Source organism: Lepisosteus platostomus, chromosome 5, assembly GCF_059453375.1.
Source record: "Lepisosteus platostomus isolate fLepPlt1 chromosome 5, fLepPlt1.hap1, whole genome shotgun sequence".
Taxonomy (NCBI): Eukaryota; Metazoa; Chordata; class Actinopteri; order Semionotiformes; family Lepisosteidae; genus Lepisosteus; species Lepisosteus platostomus.
This window is the reverse complement of record NC_142615.1, coordinates 57223557-57239086: the sequence shown is the minus strand read 5'-3', so window position 1 is coordinate 57239086 and position 15530 is coordinate 57223557. Positions and strand designations below refer to the sequence as shown.

At 43.6% G+C, this 15530-nt stretch overlaps 2 non-coding genes across 2 annotated transcripts; both read right to left on the bottom strand.

The window, feature by feature from the left end:
- Positions 1-348: 348 nt before the first annotated feature.
- On the bottom strand, positions 349-406 carry LOC148669977 (U7 small nuclear RNA). Its single transcript, XR_015939063.1, has one exon. It is a non-coding gene; the product is annotated as a U7 small nuclear RNA (small nuclear RNA).
- A 946-nt stretch (positions 407-1352) lies between these two features.
- LOC148669976 (U7 small nuclear RNA) lies at positions 1353-1410 on the bottom strand. Its single transcript, XR_015938979.1, has one exon. It is a non-coding gene; the product is annotated as a U7 small nuclear RNA (small nuclear RNA).
- Between the last annotated feature and the right edge of the window lie 14120 nt (positions 1411-15530).

The following is a 15530-nucleotide window of genomic DNA, read 5'->3' as shown; positions in this document are numbered from 1 at the left end:
ACTCCCTGCAAGTCACCCATTCCCACCTTGCGCAGTGTAGTGGTTACCACATTCTCTTATCACAGCAAAGGGTTTCTGTTTGAAAGCGGGCGAAAACAAGTGATCACTTTTCTCACAATTGTCACTGCTGACGTTGCTTTATGGGTCTATTTTCTATACTGTGCTGATCAATTGGAAACTAAAGGGTGAAAAAGACACGTTCCCACACCTAAGGTTGAACCCAAGTAACCACAGTCAAATACCAGGAATACTACAGAAGCACACAGCTATATCAAGATATCCAAATGCAAGACCCTATTCATATTGTTTGAGAAATATTAATACAGATGTTTGTTTTTCACCAAAACACTAGGCTTTCTGACTTCAGAAAACCGTCTAAACAAATACTAAAAGAGCAAAAATTCCACTTCCTGAAGGAAACAAAAACACATGTACCTTACCAAACTTTGAGTACAGGCGATTCAGGGTGATAATACAAGACCATTTAAAATTAAACAAATAAAACCTGTCAACAGGCAATCCTAACTACTAATAAAAAACTGAAGTGGCAATACACAGTAGGTGATATTTGGGTGTAAATTAAATCCATGCAAGAAGAGAGTTTAGTGTTATTCTTCCAAATCTGATATGCAAATGAGAGATCTGGCTCAGCCAATCACAAAGCTGCCATGGTCTGGAATGGAGCTGCTCTCCTCTTCTTGTTATTGTTAAAAAATGTAAACAAATGACCTGGAATTTAAACACAACCATTAGATTGTAGTTTGACAGATAAGCTTGTGAACCTTCTCATAAGATATGAAGGACAAGGACTAAAAGAACAATAAACCCTGTAAAGAAAGTTTACTGAAGCTGACATATCCTGCCTAACACAAGATTTCAAGAATGTAAGAGCATTTCAAATTGAACACAAAACGTGTAAAATGGCTTTCAAACTAACCTGCTCATAAAGAAGATGTAGAAGAATGTGGTTGTAACGTTCAGTGCATATAAGAAAGAGACCACATGGTTTTGTTTCAAATGTTGTATGCAAATATGATATCTGGCTAACCAATCAGAAAGTACTTTGCTTATCCAGCATCCTATCAAACAACATTTGCAGATTTACACACAGTAGTTCATTTAACAGTTTCAGAAATATACATGAACAAACGCAACTGTTTGTTAGGTTTTACATCTTGAAATTAAAGGCACAAGAAAATTCTGTGCAGGTGGCCAGAGGAAAGAGCTTCACTAAAAGTCAGCTGACAACAGCAGTGTTCTTGAAACTATCATACAAGATCTTTTTATTCATAAAAGTCCCAATTAAATTGTTTGAAAATTATTGTTAAACACATCTATTTTTTTACCAGAAAACAGGCTTTCTGACTTCAGAAAGCCTTCTAGACAAATACTAAAAGAGCAAAAAATCCAGTTGGTGAAAAAAAACAAAAACACATATACCCTACCAAACCTCGAGTACAGGCCATTCAGCGTGATAATACAAAACAATTTAAAATTAAACAAATAAAAGCTGTCAACTGGTAATCACAGCTACTCATAAAAAAAATGAAGTGGCAATACACAGTAGGTGACTCTTGAGTGTAAATTAAATCCACTAAATTTAGTGTTATATTTCCAAATCTGATATGCAAATTAGAGATCTGTGCCAGCCAATCACAAAGCTCCCATGGTCTGGAATAGCGCTGCTCCCCTCTTCTAGTTATTCACACTGGTGTTAGGTTGCATATTAGCACACCATCTAATTCAGTTGTTTCAGAAAAAAAAGTAAACAAATAAACTGGATTTATTTGTTGGAGCTTCACCAATCTGTTTTTCCACCAAATAAATTGGCTTTCTGACTTCAGAAAAACCTTCCATTTATTTTTTAAGAACTATTTTAATTTCACAAACAAATACAAAGAATCACAAAATAGGAAACTTTAATAAATATACTGAAGTGGAAATCTAATAAGTAAATTGATTCTTAAAAATGTAGAGAAATATATTGGTGCTTTTAGATAATATATTTCAAGGATGTAACTGCTGTGCTACAGAATTTTAGAAAACAGTTCGTCAACAAAGTACACTGTTTAGGTTAGTTTAGAAGACAATGTACCAAAACAATATATGCTGTCTGGGTCATTAGAATTAGCTGAAAGTAACTGATAAGCTTTGAATAACAAATCTAGTTTTTCTTCTCTCGCTCTATGATGTAATCTGTTTTCTCTTAGAGAAAGGGGAAGTTTTAGAAGGGTCCAAGTGCTGAACTTTTTTACAGCGCAACGTCTTATAAAAACCCTGTACTGCTTGTAACAAATTGAGTCTCTGGTTGCACTTTGCGAAGTGGCAGCAGGGCTCCCAATATTGCAATATTGAAATAAAGATCTTACTCAGGTGAGAACTCTCTTTTGTGGCTTCCTTGATAGTTATATTTCCATGACAATACCCAAAACAATATATATGAAACCATCTCTTTAGGTTATAGTGCTCTAATAATGGACAGGGCCAGGCTACCTGCTCCCTTGACTGGAACCTCAATGCCTTTGAACACCCCCATGTTCCTCAACCTCCTGTTTTTATTCCGTCAGCACCTCTGAACTCAGTTCCATGAAGGACTATAGAATACTGGCTTAGCCAGGTGCGAATGTCCTCCATCTTTGCAAACTCTGAGAACAAAACAACATGCACAGTTGAATATGGATCTTCCCATGGGCCTGAACTATCACTCTTTTTGACTCAAACAACTCCACACATTGTTCAAAGCAAGGGGAGGTAGCAGTAACAACTTCAAACGTTTTCTCCACATTCTACAGATCTCTAGAAATAGAGGAGGTCAGGCTGCAAAAGTGGGGGAATGGAAAAAATCTCCTCTCCAGAATGTGGAAATATTTTCCTGGATTGAGTCCTTTTCTCTGCAAGTCACTCCTCCCCACCTTGTGCAGTGTAGTGATTTTCACGTTCTCTTAACACACTGAAGGGTTTCAGTTCGAAAGCAGGAGGAAACAAGCGATCTCTTTTATCAAAAGTTTAGCTCTCCTGACAGTGCTTAACGGGGCTCTTTTCTACACTGAGCTGCTTATTTGGAAAACATAAGGGAAGAGAAAAGTTTCCCTTATTGGGAGTTTAACCCAGGCCACCTGGGTGAAAATCCAGAATCCTAACCACTAGACCATACAGGAGCACACAGCCTCACAAACAATGTGTAATTTCTGTCTTTATAGCGCACTTGTTCCATAGCTAGCTGGCACTCAGAGTACTGCAAGATCTATTTACTGAGAATTAGTTGAAGTATAACGTCAGGACTATAACCCCAGCTTTCAGGGGGACTGCAACCTTAACACAGAGCCTTAGACCACTCAGAAAAGGTTTGTTGGCTTTTATAAGTAATTACATGTGTGAAATCTATGTCTCTCAGGCCTGTGAGACTACATCACAGAAGTGCAAACTTGGAGGATGGGCTTAGTAGATAGGGCAACAATTGCGACACGCGCCAAGCCTCTTATGTCCACTGCACATGCAGACTTTGAAAGGGGTCTCAGATTTTATGGGTACTCAATTCTATACGACACTGGCAAGACGGAGTAAAGGAGCAGACCCTTTAAGAGACAAAAACAACACATTGTTACAGCCAATGTTAATTAAAAGGGCAGCACAGCGTTGGAACTACTGTCACGGATGTTATAAGGGCATACCGTGGAATGGCCAGGAGAGCAAAATAGGCCCTATGTGTAGTGGCAAAACGGGTGTTAGCCCGTTTAGGAGGTCAGATGATGTCGGGTAGAAACTTAAGTCCTCAGGTCGCGGAGGAGATGGCCTGGTGCTAGGCAGGTCTGAAGACATATGAACCCTCAATACTGAATGAGGAGGAAAGGGTGACCCGGAAATATATAGCCCCAGACAAAGACAAACCAGAAGGACAAGCAAAGCACAGGGAAACTAGGACAGGACAGAGTGGGAGCGCCCTCTAGCTGTAGAGGGTGTGACAACTATTAGTTTTGAGTGATTGAAATCCATTTTCAATGGTGCTTTTCCTGCTCATAACATTACCAGTGAGAAAGAGGATTGTGAAACCCCCATTGCTTAAACAGCGAGTGTGTTGGTGGTTATAGTAAGAAGTTTCCATAAAATGAAGCATTATATTTTTGTAATACGTTTAGTGCCTATAAAAACTATTCACCCCCCTTGGCCTTTTCACATTTTATTGTGTTACAGTATGGAACCATGATGTATTTAACTGAGAATTGTTGCACTCATCAACACAAAGTGCTCTATAATATCAAAGTGAAAAAATTCCAGACATTTTACTAAGTCATCAAAATAAAAAACACTAACCCTAACACTCAATACCCAGTTTATAAGGTGAAAAATTATGCTTGAAGCACAGCAAAGTTCTAAAACCAGCATTTGAAAAGCACCCAGAAACATAAAATGTCCAGTTCTCAAAAGTAAAATCTTTAGCTTTGAAAGATTGTTATCCATGTTTTCATTTTTTCTTTTTTTACATAACATGCTTTCGAGAAATAAACCGCCTATTACAATGAAGGCAGCATTAGCAAATGTGCATCTAGCTTTGTTAAATAAAATCAGGACGTTTACCTGTCTCAAATTGATCACTCTTTGCAGGCACACTACGGAAACCCAGGGATGTGAGCTGGGAGAATTGACTCTTACAAAGAGTGTTGACCTAAGAGAAAAGGACTCCTCCTCTCAGTAATACATTTCCACATGTTGAAGAGTCGATTTTCCCCATTGCTTTCCCATATTTTTTGGTGTGGTTATTGATCACTGCCAGTTATCTGCCAAGTCACAGTGAAACTGTTACAGTGAAAAGATTAATACTATTTATTTTATTGGAATACATGTGTAATGTCTCATTCTTACAAGCAATTTTTAAGGAAACACTAGTGTAAATTATAGTGTAAATAGACAGGAGCTATTATAATGTTAAATACTAGTTGTGATAGGTGAAGCTGCATCCAAGTGCTTGGTATGAATAGGTTATCTACGGAGTCTATGACTTATCTACTCAGATGAGGAGCTAGATCAGTCCTTTTTTTCTTAATTTGAGTCACCATCAAGATGTAACATGGTCAAAGATGAACAGGAAACTTAATTAATGAGAACACCTGTATCACCCAAAATTGAATTCATAACCCTGAGATAAAGAGTTCCATGCTCTACTGACTGAGCCAATCAGGCACTGGTTAAAGTGCCAATCTAGTCCCTGCTGACGTCAATTTGAAAAGGTATACTTGCTGGCTTTTAATCCTGTTTGGACCGGAGTCTAGTGAAGCACATTGTGTTCTTCATTGATTACTTAAAGCAGAGCAAATGTCAGTGTAGCGGCGAGGCTTATTAATAAGAAAGAATTAAGTTCATCTCTGTTCATCTCTGTGGTGCAGCCACAGAGAAACTATTCATGCAGGCTGATTTAAGGTTTCCTTTGATAAGGGACAGCTCCCAAAGGGGGATGCACTTAGCTAAGCCTGGCTATCATGATCAATGGTCATCCATTGGCGCCTATCTGTCTAGGGAGTGCCAGATGGACATCTGGACTGCATTCCTAAGTGTCAGGAGTAAGTGACTCATATCTCACCTTGATCAACCAATCAGGGACTGGTAGGGCCGAGTAACCCACGTGGGACTCTGATGCCCATGGAACTTTCAGCCAATCAATGAGCTGAAGTTCCTCTAGGTAAAAACAGGCAACACAGAGATTCAGGGAGATTCAGTAAGATTCAGTGGGATTCAGTAGAATTCTGTGGACTATTCTAAAGGGAATTCAAAGGAGAATTCCAGGGCAGGACAGCCCAGGAGCAGAAGGCTCCCAAGGGCAGGACATTCTCGCAGCGCGCCTCCTGACCATCCTGAGAATCAGCCCGGACCACCACGGAACGGCCAGTGTGTCCGAGTGCCAGAACTTTCCTTTGTTCTAAGAGTCTAGAGCGGAGGTTGCCAGAGAGTAACCAGAGGATCCACCCGAGGTTAGCACCAGCAGCAGACCTCGTGAACAGGTCAGAACTGTGGTGAGCTGAATCACTATTCAGAACTAGCTCTTCATCAGGAACGAACCGGTCCTCTTCCTGACTTGCTGGGACCCACAGTCATCTTTTCTCCTGTGCGCAAACTTTGCTAGTTAAAGCCAACACTAACTAGCCGGTCAGTGAGCATCAGCAGCGCACCGTCGCAAGCCACACAGCACAGCCTGGCACGAGCCAGAGAGCGCGGATTGGACAGCAACAGCCTGCAACTGTTTCTTTGTACCCGCAGGAGATCTGAATCCCCAGAGATTGGATGAGTATTCAACTTCACTGCATTACTGCTCGAGAATTCAATTGTTATCCCAACCAGTTGATATCAATTTAATTCCTAAGAGTTATGTACTTGTTTTGAGTATCTAATGTAGAAGTTATAACCAAGTTCATTTATGAAACGGTCTAAATGAATGATATACTGATATAATGAATATAATGATATACTGAACGTATGTCCTCTTGATATATGTAACTCTTCGTAACTGACTGAATATATACCTTTTGTATTCTGATAACCCTCTCAATAAGAACTGTTAGGTTTACATGCATATTCTATGTATTAATAAATGTATCCTCGTGTATTAGTACCTGTGTGTGTGCGTTGTTTGAGTTATATCGCATGGTTGGATTCTAAAGCCATCAAAAGAATCATTTTGTGATTTACTGCTACAATTAATAATTGTCCCAGTAAATGCCCAAACCCTACAGAACTGGTGCCTTCAAAGAGCACACTACATTTTTATTGGCGTCCCTGGGTGGGCTATGGCAAGAATGAAATGAGTCAACCAAGCGAAATAATTCACATAAAACGCCGCGGGTTTCATACACGACAATACAGTGTGCTGAAAGCCGAAAGGAAAAAAGTTCCCCTTGTTCTTTAAGCAGTGCTTGATTGTTTTGTGATCTTTTGCGATCTACCGGGTTGATTGCATACTTGATCTTGTGGTTTTCTGTGGTAAAACTGTGATTTCGTACTTAAAAGTAATACTCTTAAGTTTAACGATGGTTGCTAAAAGGTCTGAATTCGAGTCGCTATTAAGCACTCTCTCTAGCAGCGACAGGTCTGACCACGATCTCTGCCATATCTCCGTCAGCGGAGAAGCTAGGAGAATAAACCTCCATTCTCTGAGAGAGCTAGCGAAGGACATAGAGAGATTTGACCCCACAGTGTCAGAGAATAATATCGAGAGGTATATTCAAGACCTCAGGTATACCCTGCAGTACCTACCAAACGCCACACAACAGGAGAAAGTGTTTCTGGTCAGGAAAACTACCAGCAGAGCTGTACATGAGTGGATGGCTAGGCAGATGAAAGAAGTCTGTAATGATTTTGAGGAGCTGTGTCAAGCACTTATCGAAGAATACAGTGCGTTTATTGACCCAACTGCTGCAATAGCCACCGCCCTTAACATTAAGCACGAGAGAGCAGAGTCCCCTTGCGAATATTACGAGAGACATAGACGAACTTATTTTGCAGGGCGAAATGATGAGGGTTGCGAAGAGAACACACATTTCAAGGGTTTATTCATTGCGAATCTCCACCCATCAATCAGAAAGATGATCTTAATGCATACAGATGCACAGACCATGAAAATGACTGATATTAAGAGATTCATGCAGAAAGCCTGGGAGTATGATGTCCAAAGTCGCTCTAAGCAAAAAGCTGCTAAAGCAACTGTGTTCGCTGTCAGAGCCAGCAGGTTTAATTCCCTCCTGCTCGAAGGAGCACAGGCTCCTGAGCTGGCTAAGCCCCATTCCAAAGCAGGCACACAGGACCGCACCCAGCGTTCTAAGTGTCATGAGAACACCGGGGGAGGGAAAGGGTTAGATAAAGCTCCCTCCCTCAGTCTATCTGATTGAGCGGAAGGGTTCCTGCCTGGATGAGGTCAGCCACTCCCCAGCGAGTGCTGACTCCACCCCTGAAATCACAGAGCAGGCAGTAAAACACAGAGGAAACGCAAGAAGCTTTTACCTCAAGGCTGCCATGGGAGATGTCTTACACAGTGAGACACTGATTGACACTGAGGTTGAAAGGTGTTTGATGTCACACAGCAAGCTCAAACGGGTTGAAAAAGAAAAGGGCATGCGACTCAGAGAGGAACCTTTGGTGGATCACCAGAAAGGCAAAGTGTGGAAATAGGTCAAGGCTCCTAAGCCTTCTGTACAGAAGGAAAGGGGGGCCAAGAGGCAGACTGTGCTCACACAGTGCCCACCGAACATAGAAGCCAATGCGGAGATTCCTTCTGTTCCCTCTGGACAAGAAATACAAATATTTTCTTGTTCCCCAGATATACAGGGAAGTCATGTCCCGGCTGAGGTCACAACAGCCTCCCTGCCACAGGAGCAGTGCTCCGAGCAGCCGCCTGATCCACCAGGTAAAGCACACCCCTTTTACATCCCTAAAGAGGAGCAGATCTCCCCACCTGGCGATGAAAAGGAGCTTTCCCTCTGCACCCTGGCACCCAAGAGGGGTCAGGACCACCACCTCGCAGTGGTGGAAGGGATCTTGATGGCAGGAGAGCAGGTTGGTGATGTAGCCCTCGCCTTTAGCCCTGAGAGGTCCTCTATCAGTGAGGATCTGCTTGAGCAGCTGTCACAGGGCCACCACCAGGTGCCCCTGGTGCAATATTCACAGGTTAGACAGGAGGTCCAGCTGGACGCTGAGACTACTGCGCTGTGGACACACCTGATCCCAGATGCCGATTTCCTCTGCTGTGACCCAGGGAACCTGCAGCCAGGTAACATTATTTCTCACAACTACCAGGTAGTGAGTGAGACTGACCTGATTGTTCCTGCCTTGACAGCAGGGTTTCCAACACACCCAGTCCCCAGGAAGGGACAGGGAATGAAAGCCGAGCTGGTTTTCTTACAGCCACCAGCCCAGTCTGTCAGTCTGAGTCTGACCAACAGTGGTTCACCCAGACTGGAGCTGGATGGTCAAGCCACCCGCCTGCCAGTGCAGGACATCACAAAGAGGGGTGTCAGAATCCCCGCCCTCACTGACATGGGCCTGGTGGGTGATAGCGAGTTCGAAGACAGTGAACTAGCTATCCCAGTGCTGGGGCAGCTCCCTAAACCCCTAGCGAGGGAAGGGGGGAGCGAGCAGGTGTCCTACACCCACGCCCAGCGAACGATTGTAAACATACCGATAGAGGGATTCCTCAATCAGGAGGTGTGCAGGGTGGACCTGAACAGTGAGTATGGGATAACAATCCCAGATCACTCAGGTGCTCCAGATGACCACTCAGCCAAGGTGCTGCACCAGCTTAGAAAGGCAACAATCACTCAGAAGGAGATGACTGGGATCAGCCACCTGAAAAGACTTTTGGGAGGACTGATTGCTGCCACCACTGTTGCACGTTTGCTTTTTCTGGTAGGTTTGTGTGCTACTGGCACTCTCACCCTGACTGCCCCAAGAAGGCAGGTGTCAGAGATGCCAGAGGGTAGTGACAGACTGTATCGACAGCAGCAAAGGCTGGAAAGCTTAGGGAAAACCCTACAGGCAACTTTCTATGCAACAGGGTTAAACCTTATCCCCCAACCAGTGGACATGATTGCCAGTGTTATACAATGGGTTTATGCTTGTGTGCAACATGCCAGAATGTTGACACAAGACCTGTTATGGGGGCTTAGTGCCACTGTAGCCAGTCTAACCATGGCACAAATCCCAACCCACTTGATTCTACTCTTCTCAGTAGAGGAGTATGTGACATTAACCCCATCGCTCATAGCTCACCCAGAAGGCAATCCAAGATTTAATTTGGTTCCAAATCTTGAGATGGGTATGGCTACCAAAGCTATCCATTGGCTGTGTCTAAACGATTCACCAATGAAGGGTGTAAAACTACTAACGAGCAGAGGGAGGTTAATGAACCCCATGAAGTGCAGGTGGGAAGTAAATGGCTGGTCAGGACACCACATTTAACTGACACTATGACTTGTGACAGGCATGATACAGCTACTGCAATGCAGCTACCTAATCAAACAGTTTTCCTGCAAGTTCCCGAGGAGGCCATAGTACAGCTTGAACTTAACACTGTACGGTCTGTAACCAGACAATATAAGACCAAACTTGAGGTCGTGGATGCCTTCAGGTGCCACACTATTGAATTGGATAGAAATCCAAGAAACAGTAAGCCCTGAAGAGGTTGCTTTAATGGAACAAACCTCCAAACCACCCTAGCAGATACCCAACACAGGTGTTGTGGTTTATCGGGGGGCTGGGAACAGGAACTGGTGTTATTGTAACACTACTGCCGGGTAGCTGGATCATGACTGACAGTGTACTCTGACTGTTGTACTCTGACATCAAGATATACTCTGGGTAGCACGAATGACTCAAAGGTAGAATGTCAAAAGAAAGGAAGTGACTTCTCCCCAAATATCTACTACAGAGGTATCAGATACTGACAGTGAACTTCCTGATGTGTAATTCCTAGACTGAGATGATGTCTCCTACCTTGTTTATACGTACTCCAGATGTTATTCATCCTGTTTGTTCCCAATGCTGGTTCCTGTATGAATTCTCGAGGAGTAATGTGGACATTTAAGGTTAATGTTCTAATGGCAAGGGACATCACTTAACTCTGTTTTGTTTTGAAGGCAACAACGCCTCAGGACCTCGTGACCTTCAAAAAGGGGGGATATGTAGCGGCAATGCTTGTTAATAAGACAGAATTAAGTGTTGCTGTGCTTTCCCAAATGAGGCCCCATCTCTCTCTTCATCTCTGTGGTGCACCACAGAGAAGCTTTTCATGCAGGCTGATTTAAAGATGTTTTCTTTTGATAAGGGACAGCTCCCAAAGGGGGATGCACTTAGCTAAGCCTGGCTATCATGATCAATGGTCATCCATTGGTGCCTATCTGTCTAGGGAGTGCCAGATGGACATCTGGACTGCATTCCTAAGTGTCAGGAGTAAGTGACTCATATCTCACCTTAATCAACCAATCAGGGACTGGTAGGGCCGAGTAACCCACGTGGGACTCTGATGCCCATGGAACTTTCAGCCAATCAATGAGCTGAAGTTCCTCCAGGTAAAAACAGGCAACACAGAGGGCCTGGTGGAATTCTGTGGACTTTTCTAAAGGGAATTCAAAGGAGAATTCCAGGGCAGGACGGCCCAGGAGCAGAAGGCTCCCAAGGGCAGGACATTCTCGCAGCGTTCCTCCTGACCATCCTGAGACTCAACCCGGAATACCACGGAACAGCCAGTGTGTTCGAGTGCCAGAACTTTCCTTTGTTCTAAGAGTCGAGAGCGGAGGTTGCCAGAGAGTAACCAGAGGATCCACCCGAGGTTAACACCAGCAGCAGGCCTCGTGAACAGGTCAGAACTGTGGAGAGCTGAATCACTATTCAGAACTAGCTCTTCATCAGGAACGAACCGGTCCTCTTCCTGACTTGCTGGGACCCACAGTCATCTTTTCTCCTGTGCGCAAACTTTGCTAGTTAAAGCCAACACTAACTAGCCGGTCAGTGAGCATCAGCAGCGCACCGTCGCAAGCCGCACAGCACAGCCTGGCACCGAGCCAGAGAGTACTGATTGGACAGCAACAGCCTGAAACTGTTTCTTTGTGCCCGCAGGAGATCTGAATCCCCAGAGATTGGATGAGTATTCAACTTCACTGCATTACTGCTCGAGAATTCAATTGTTATCCCAACCAGTTGATATCAATTTAATTCCTAAGAGTTATGTACTTGTTTTGAGTATCTAATGTAGAAGTTATAACCAAGTTCAATTAAGAAACGGTCTAAATGATTGATATACTGAATGTATGTCCTCTTGATATATGTAACTCTTTGTAACTGACTGAATATATACCTTTTGTATTCTGATAACCCTCTCGATAAGATCTGTTAGGTTTATATGCATATTCTATGTATTAATAAATGTATCCTCGTGTATTAGTACTTGTGTTTGTGCGTTGTTTGAGTTATATCGCATGGTTGGATTGTAAAGCCATCAAAAGAATCAATTTTGTGATTTACTGCTACAATTAATAATTGTCCAAGTAAATGCCCAAACCCTACAGAAGCATGCAAGAAAATGTGATCATTACCTATGGAATTTCCCGCCAGCGTGGAGCTTGAATTCACAACCTTGAGACTCAGTGTTCAAGAGTCACAGAAGAGGTCAGCCTGGTCTTCAGTTTGCCAACGGTAAGCTCCGGCAGTGCTCCTCTGTAAAGCAGATTGTTCAGATCGGTTATGTGGGACGGCACTTCGATACTAAGATTGTTTGCAGTGCACTCAAAAAACATAGATGAAGAAGGTGTCACAGTAAGGTGAACCCTATGGGCGAGGGATGTTCCTGCCTCGTGTACGACTATACCACCTAGCAATACAAACGGGGTGCTAGGGCCCCTCTACATTACCACAGGTTCTGTTTATCTCCTAGAATCACCAATGCACACATAGACCAGCGACAAGCATTTGTATTGTATAAGTGCCCTTTTTATTTTCCAACTACATTCACATGCACTATCACCCAAAAACACAACGAAAACAGAATTCACAGCAGCAAAAGGTCCTTCCCAGGGTCATAATGAATACAGAGGGGCAGCAGTCTTTCCTGTAAAATATTAAAGAGAGGTCACTCGAACGTCTCTACTTAGTACCTGTAGTCTCTGATGGCCCACTTTGAGGAGAGGGGTATCACCCAGTCCTATTTTCCCAGTCTCTGTTCAGGTTACAATAGAAATCCTCTGCGACTGTATTACATTCCTCTCAGTTTGAATCGGCTAGCTGTGCCAGTTTCCTTGTTCCTCACCTTCAGGTGTTAAAAGTCTGTACAGTACCTCTGTTTCAATGCCAATGTCTCTCGTTGTCGTCAGTTACTGAACCAGTAGATCCTTGCCTCCAGGTATTAGAAGTCTCTGCAGAGTTCCTCCGGGGTCTTGCACTCTGCAGCTTCCCTTGTGCTGCCTGTGTCGTCTCCAGGATCCAGTGGGAATCGGGAGCCCCCTCTGTTCTGTCTCAGGTCTTTTTATCCCTCTCCTTAGCCAATCCCTTTCAGGGGGGTTTCCACTGTCCCTGTCAGAATCAGGTCTGCCCAGTATTTTTCCAGGAGGAAGCTTGTGTTGTTTGAGGGGTGTGGGAGTGCTGAGCTAGGTGTCATGGAACCTTATCAGTTCACCCCTTGGTCTGGCTAAAACTGGCTCAGCGACTCCTCACACCTCCAAGTCTCGATACCTAATTGCTCCCTGAACGACTTGGGTTTGACTGTTTTTACTGACTGTTCCTGTATTAATTGGGACAACTGCAGTCACCCCCTTGAGTGAGAGGCAACATTGACACCATCCTGGAATTCAACATAACCTAATCAATCACAGCCTGTTACTGCCTCAATGACCCACACCCTGTAACACAAATCAACATAACCCAATCAATCCCAGCCCGTGACTGCCTCAATGACCCACATCCTGCGACACAAGCTTCACCTGGAGCACAATGGCTGTGTTTTCAGCTACGGAAACTTCCTGTTGACAAGTCGGTGTTTGTGTTGCTTTTTCTGCTCAATGGAGCTGTATTAATGCAGGCACACGTGCTTCCACGGCAAGTTATTTTATTAGTGCTCACAAACCAACACACCGCAGACACCTCTGATACTGTCACTGCTTGTGGACCCCGTGTTCCTGCCGTCAGCCTACTATACCATGTTCATGCACATCTAGAAATATTACTGCTGTAGTACAGGAGCGAAAGACGAAACGAAAGCACACCCAGTTTAAAAAGGCACATTTGTCAACTACTGAACTTCACAAGGATGGGATTCACACCCACATGTGCAGAGCACAATGGATTAGTAGTCCATCACCTTACCACTCCACCACCTCATCCCAGAAGTTAGCCTCCTGACATGAGTTAGTACTCAAGATGGTCGTCTTTCCTCTACTCAAGGATCATTTTCCTCTTCCACCTGCGATTTCACCATTTTCCTTGAAGATGTCAAACATAAAAAGCATATTGAGCTCCTTGGACTTGAAATTACCAGATAAAAGCCATTTCTCATCACTTGCTCAGCGAGCAGGCTCAGCGCACACAGAACGCAGGTATCTCAGAGCGGTGTGTCTAAGAGGCTGTAAAAGGATAGTGCTCTGTTGGTGCTGTGGCTTAGCTGGTTAATGTGCATGTCTAGTAAATAAGTTTCTGGGTTGAAATCACCACAGTGCTTTTCTCCTCTCTTGCCATGCAGAGTTGGTCGTTGTGGACAGCAACAGGTGTCTGCCTTAACTTTAATGGAAGTGTTCATTTCTGGAACAACTTTTTTAAAAACAAATTCCACACATATTGCGATAGATAAAATACTAATCTTCCCTGTCAGTGCAGAATAATTAGTGCCAGCTGGCATGAAAACGACAAAAAAATTTTTTTTGTCTTTAGCGTAAAACCTGTGAATGTAGAAGAAAAGATGACGAGTGTCAATTTTTATGGCACCGTGAGCTTGTCCTTCAGTCAAACACGTAGGTAATTCAAACACACCCAGAGATGCACTTTGAATTAGCTTTGACCTAAATACTATCTACTCCAGATGTGATTGGGCCTCTTTCCACATCCTGATATATGCAGAGAACACAAGCTTTTGGTACGAGTGAATATAAATGTAAACATAAATACTATTCAATATATCGGAATTTTGTTGTATTTAAAAAATATTTTAGCTGGGGATCCTCAAATCAGGAGTGTAGAAAAGAACACCGTTAAACACCGGGAGTGCAGAACGTGATAAAAGTGTTCTTTAAACAAAAAGTGAAAATAGTGAATTTGTCTTTCACTTAGACGTTCATTGAATGCTCAGTAAACGATAAAGCAGAGGCTCGTTTTGTGAATTCTCCTCGCATCAGATTGTCTTGCTTCGACCTTTAAATTGTACACTGTGTAGACCCTTCAGTCTCCCTAACTCAATTAAAGAGCTGCAGGCAAAAGTGCCTGTCAGTTTAGTTCAGTGGTAGAGCACTTGCATCTCGTGTATAAGGCTTTGTTTGCTACTGCCACTCTGGATTTCTTTTTAAATGCAACATCTTATCTGTGATTGTCTTTCATGTGACGTCCCCCGTGTGTGAATTTCAGCATGACACATAAAATCGTTTGAGATGCTATTTTTAAAACAGACCAAACGAAAGACCTAGTAGCTAAATACAAGTAGAAAACACGTGAATCTAATTGAGAAAATTTGGACTGGAGCGATGTATAGTATTGTAATGGTTGGGGGTTCAGGCGGGCACCCTTGCCATTGCCACTTAAGTCAGCCCCCCACCGTCGGGGACTCAAACCTACGACTGCCACCATAGCTCAACAGGGACCCAGCCGCTTGAGCTTAAGGACGGTCTCCCTTTAGTTCAACAGGCTGGGTCCCTGTTGAGTGATGCCAGAGGTCTGGGTTTGAGTCCCTGACGGTGGGGGACTGACCTGATGTGGCAGTGGCGAGGATGCCCATGTGAACCCTGGAGCGTTACATTGGTGTCAGCAGTGGAATGGGATAGCCCTTTGCTGAGGTTGGTGAGTTAAGCGGGGGAGAG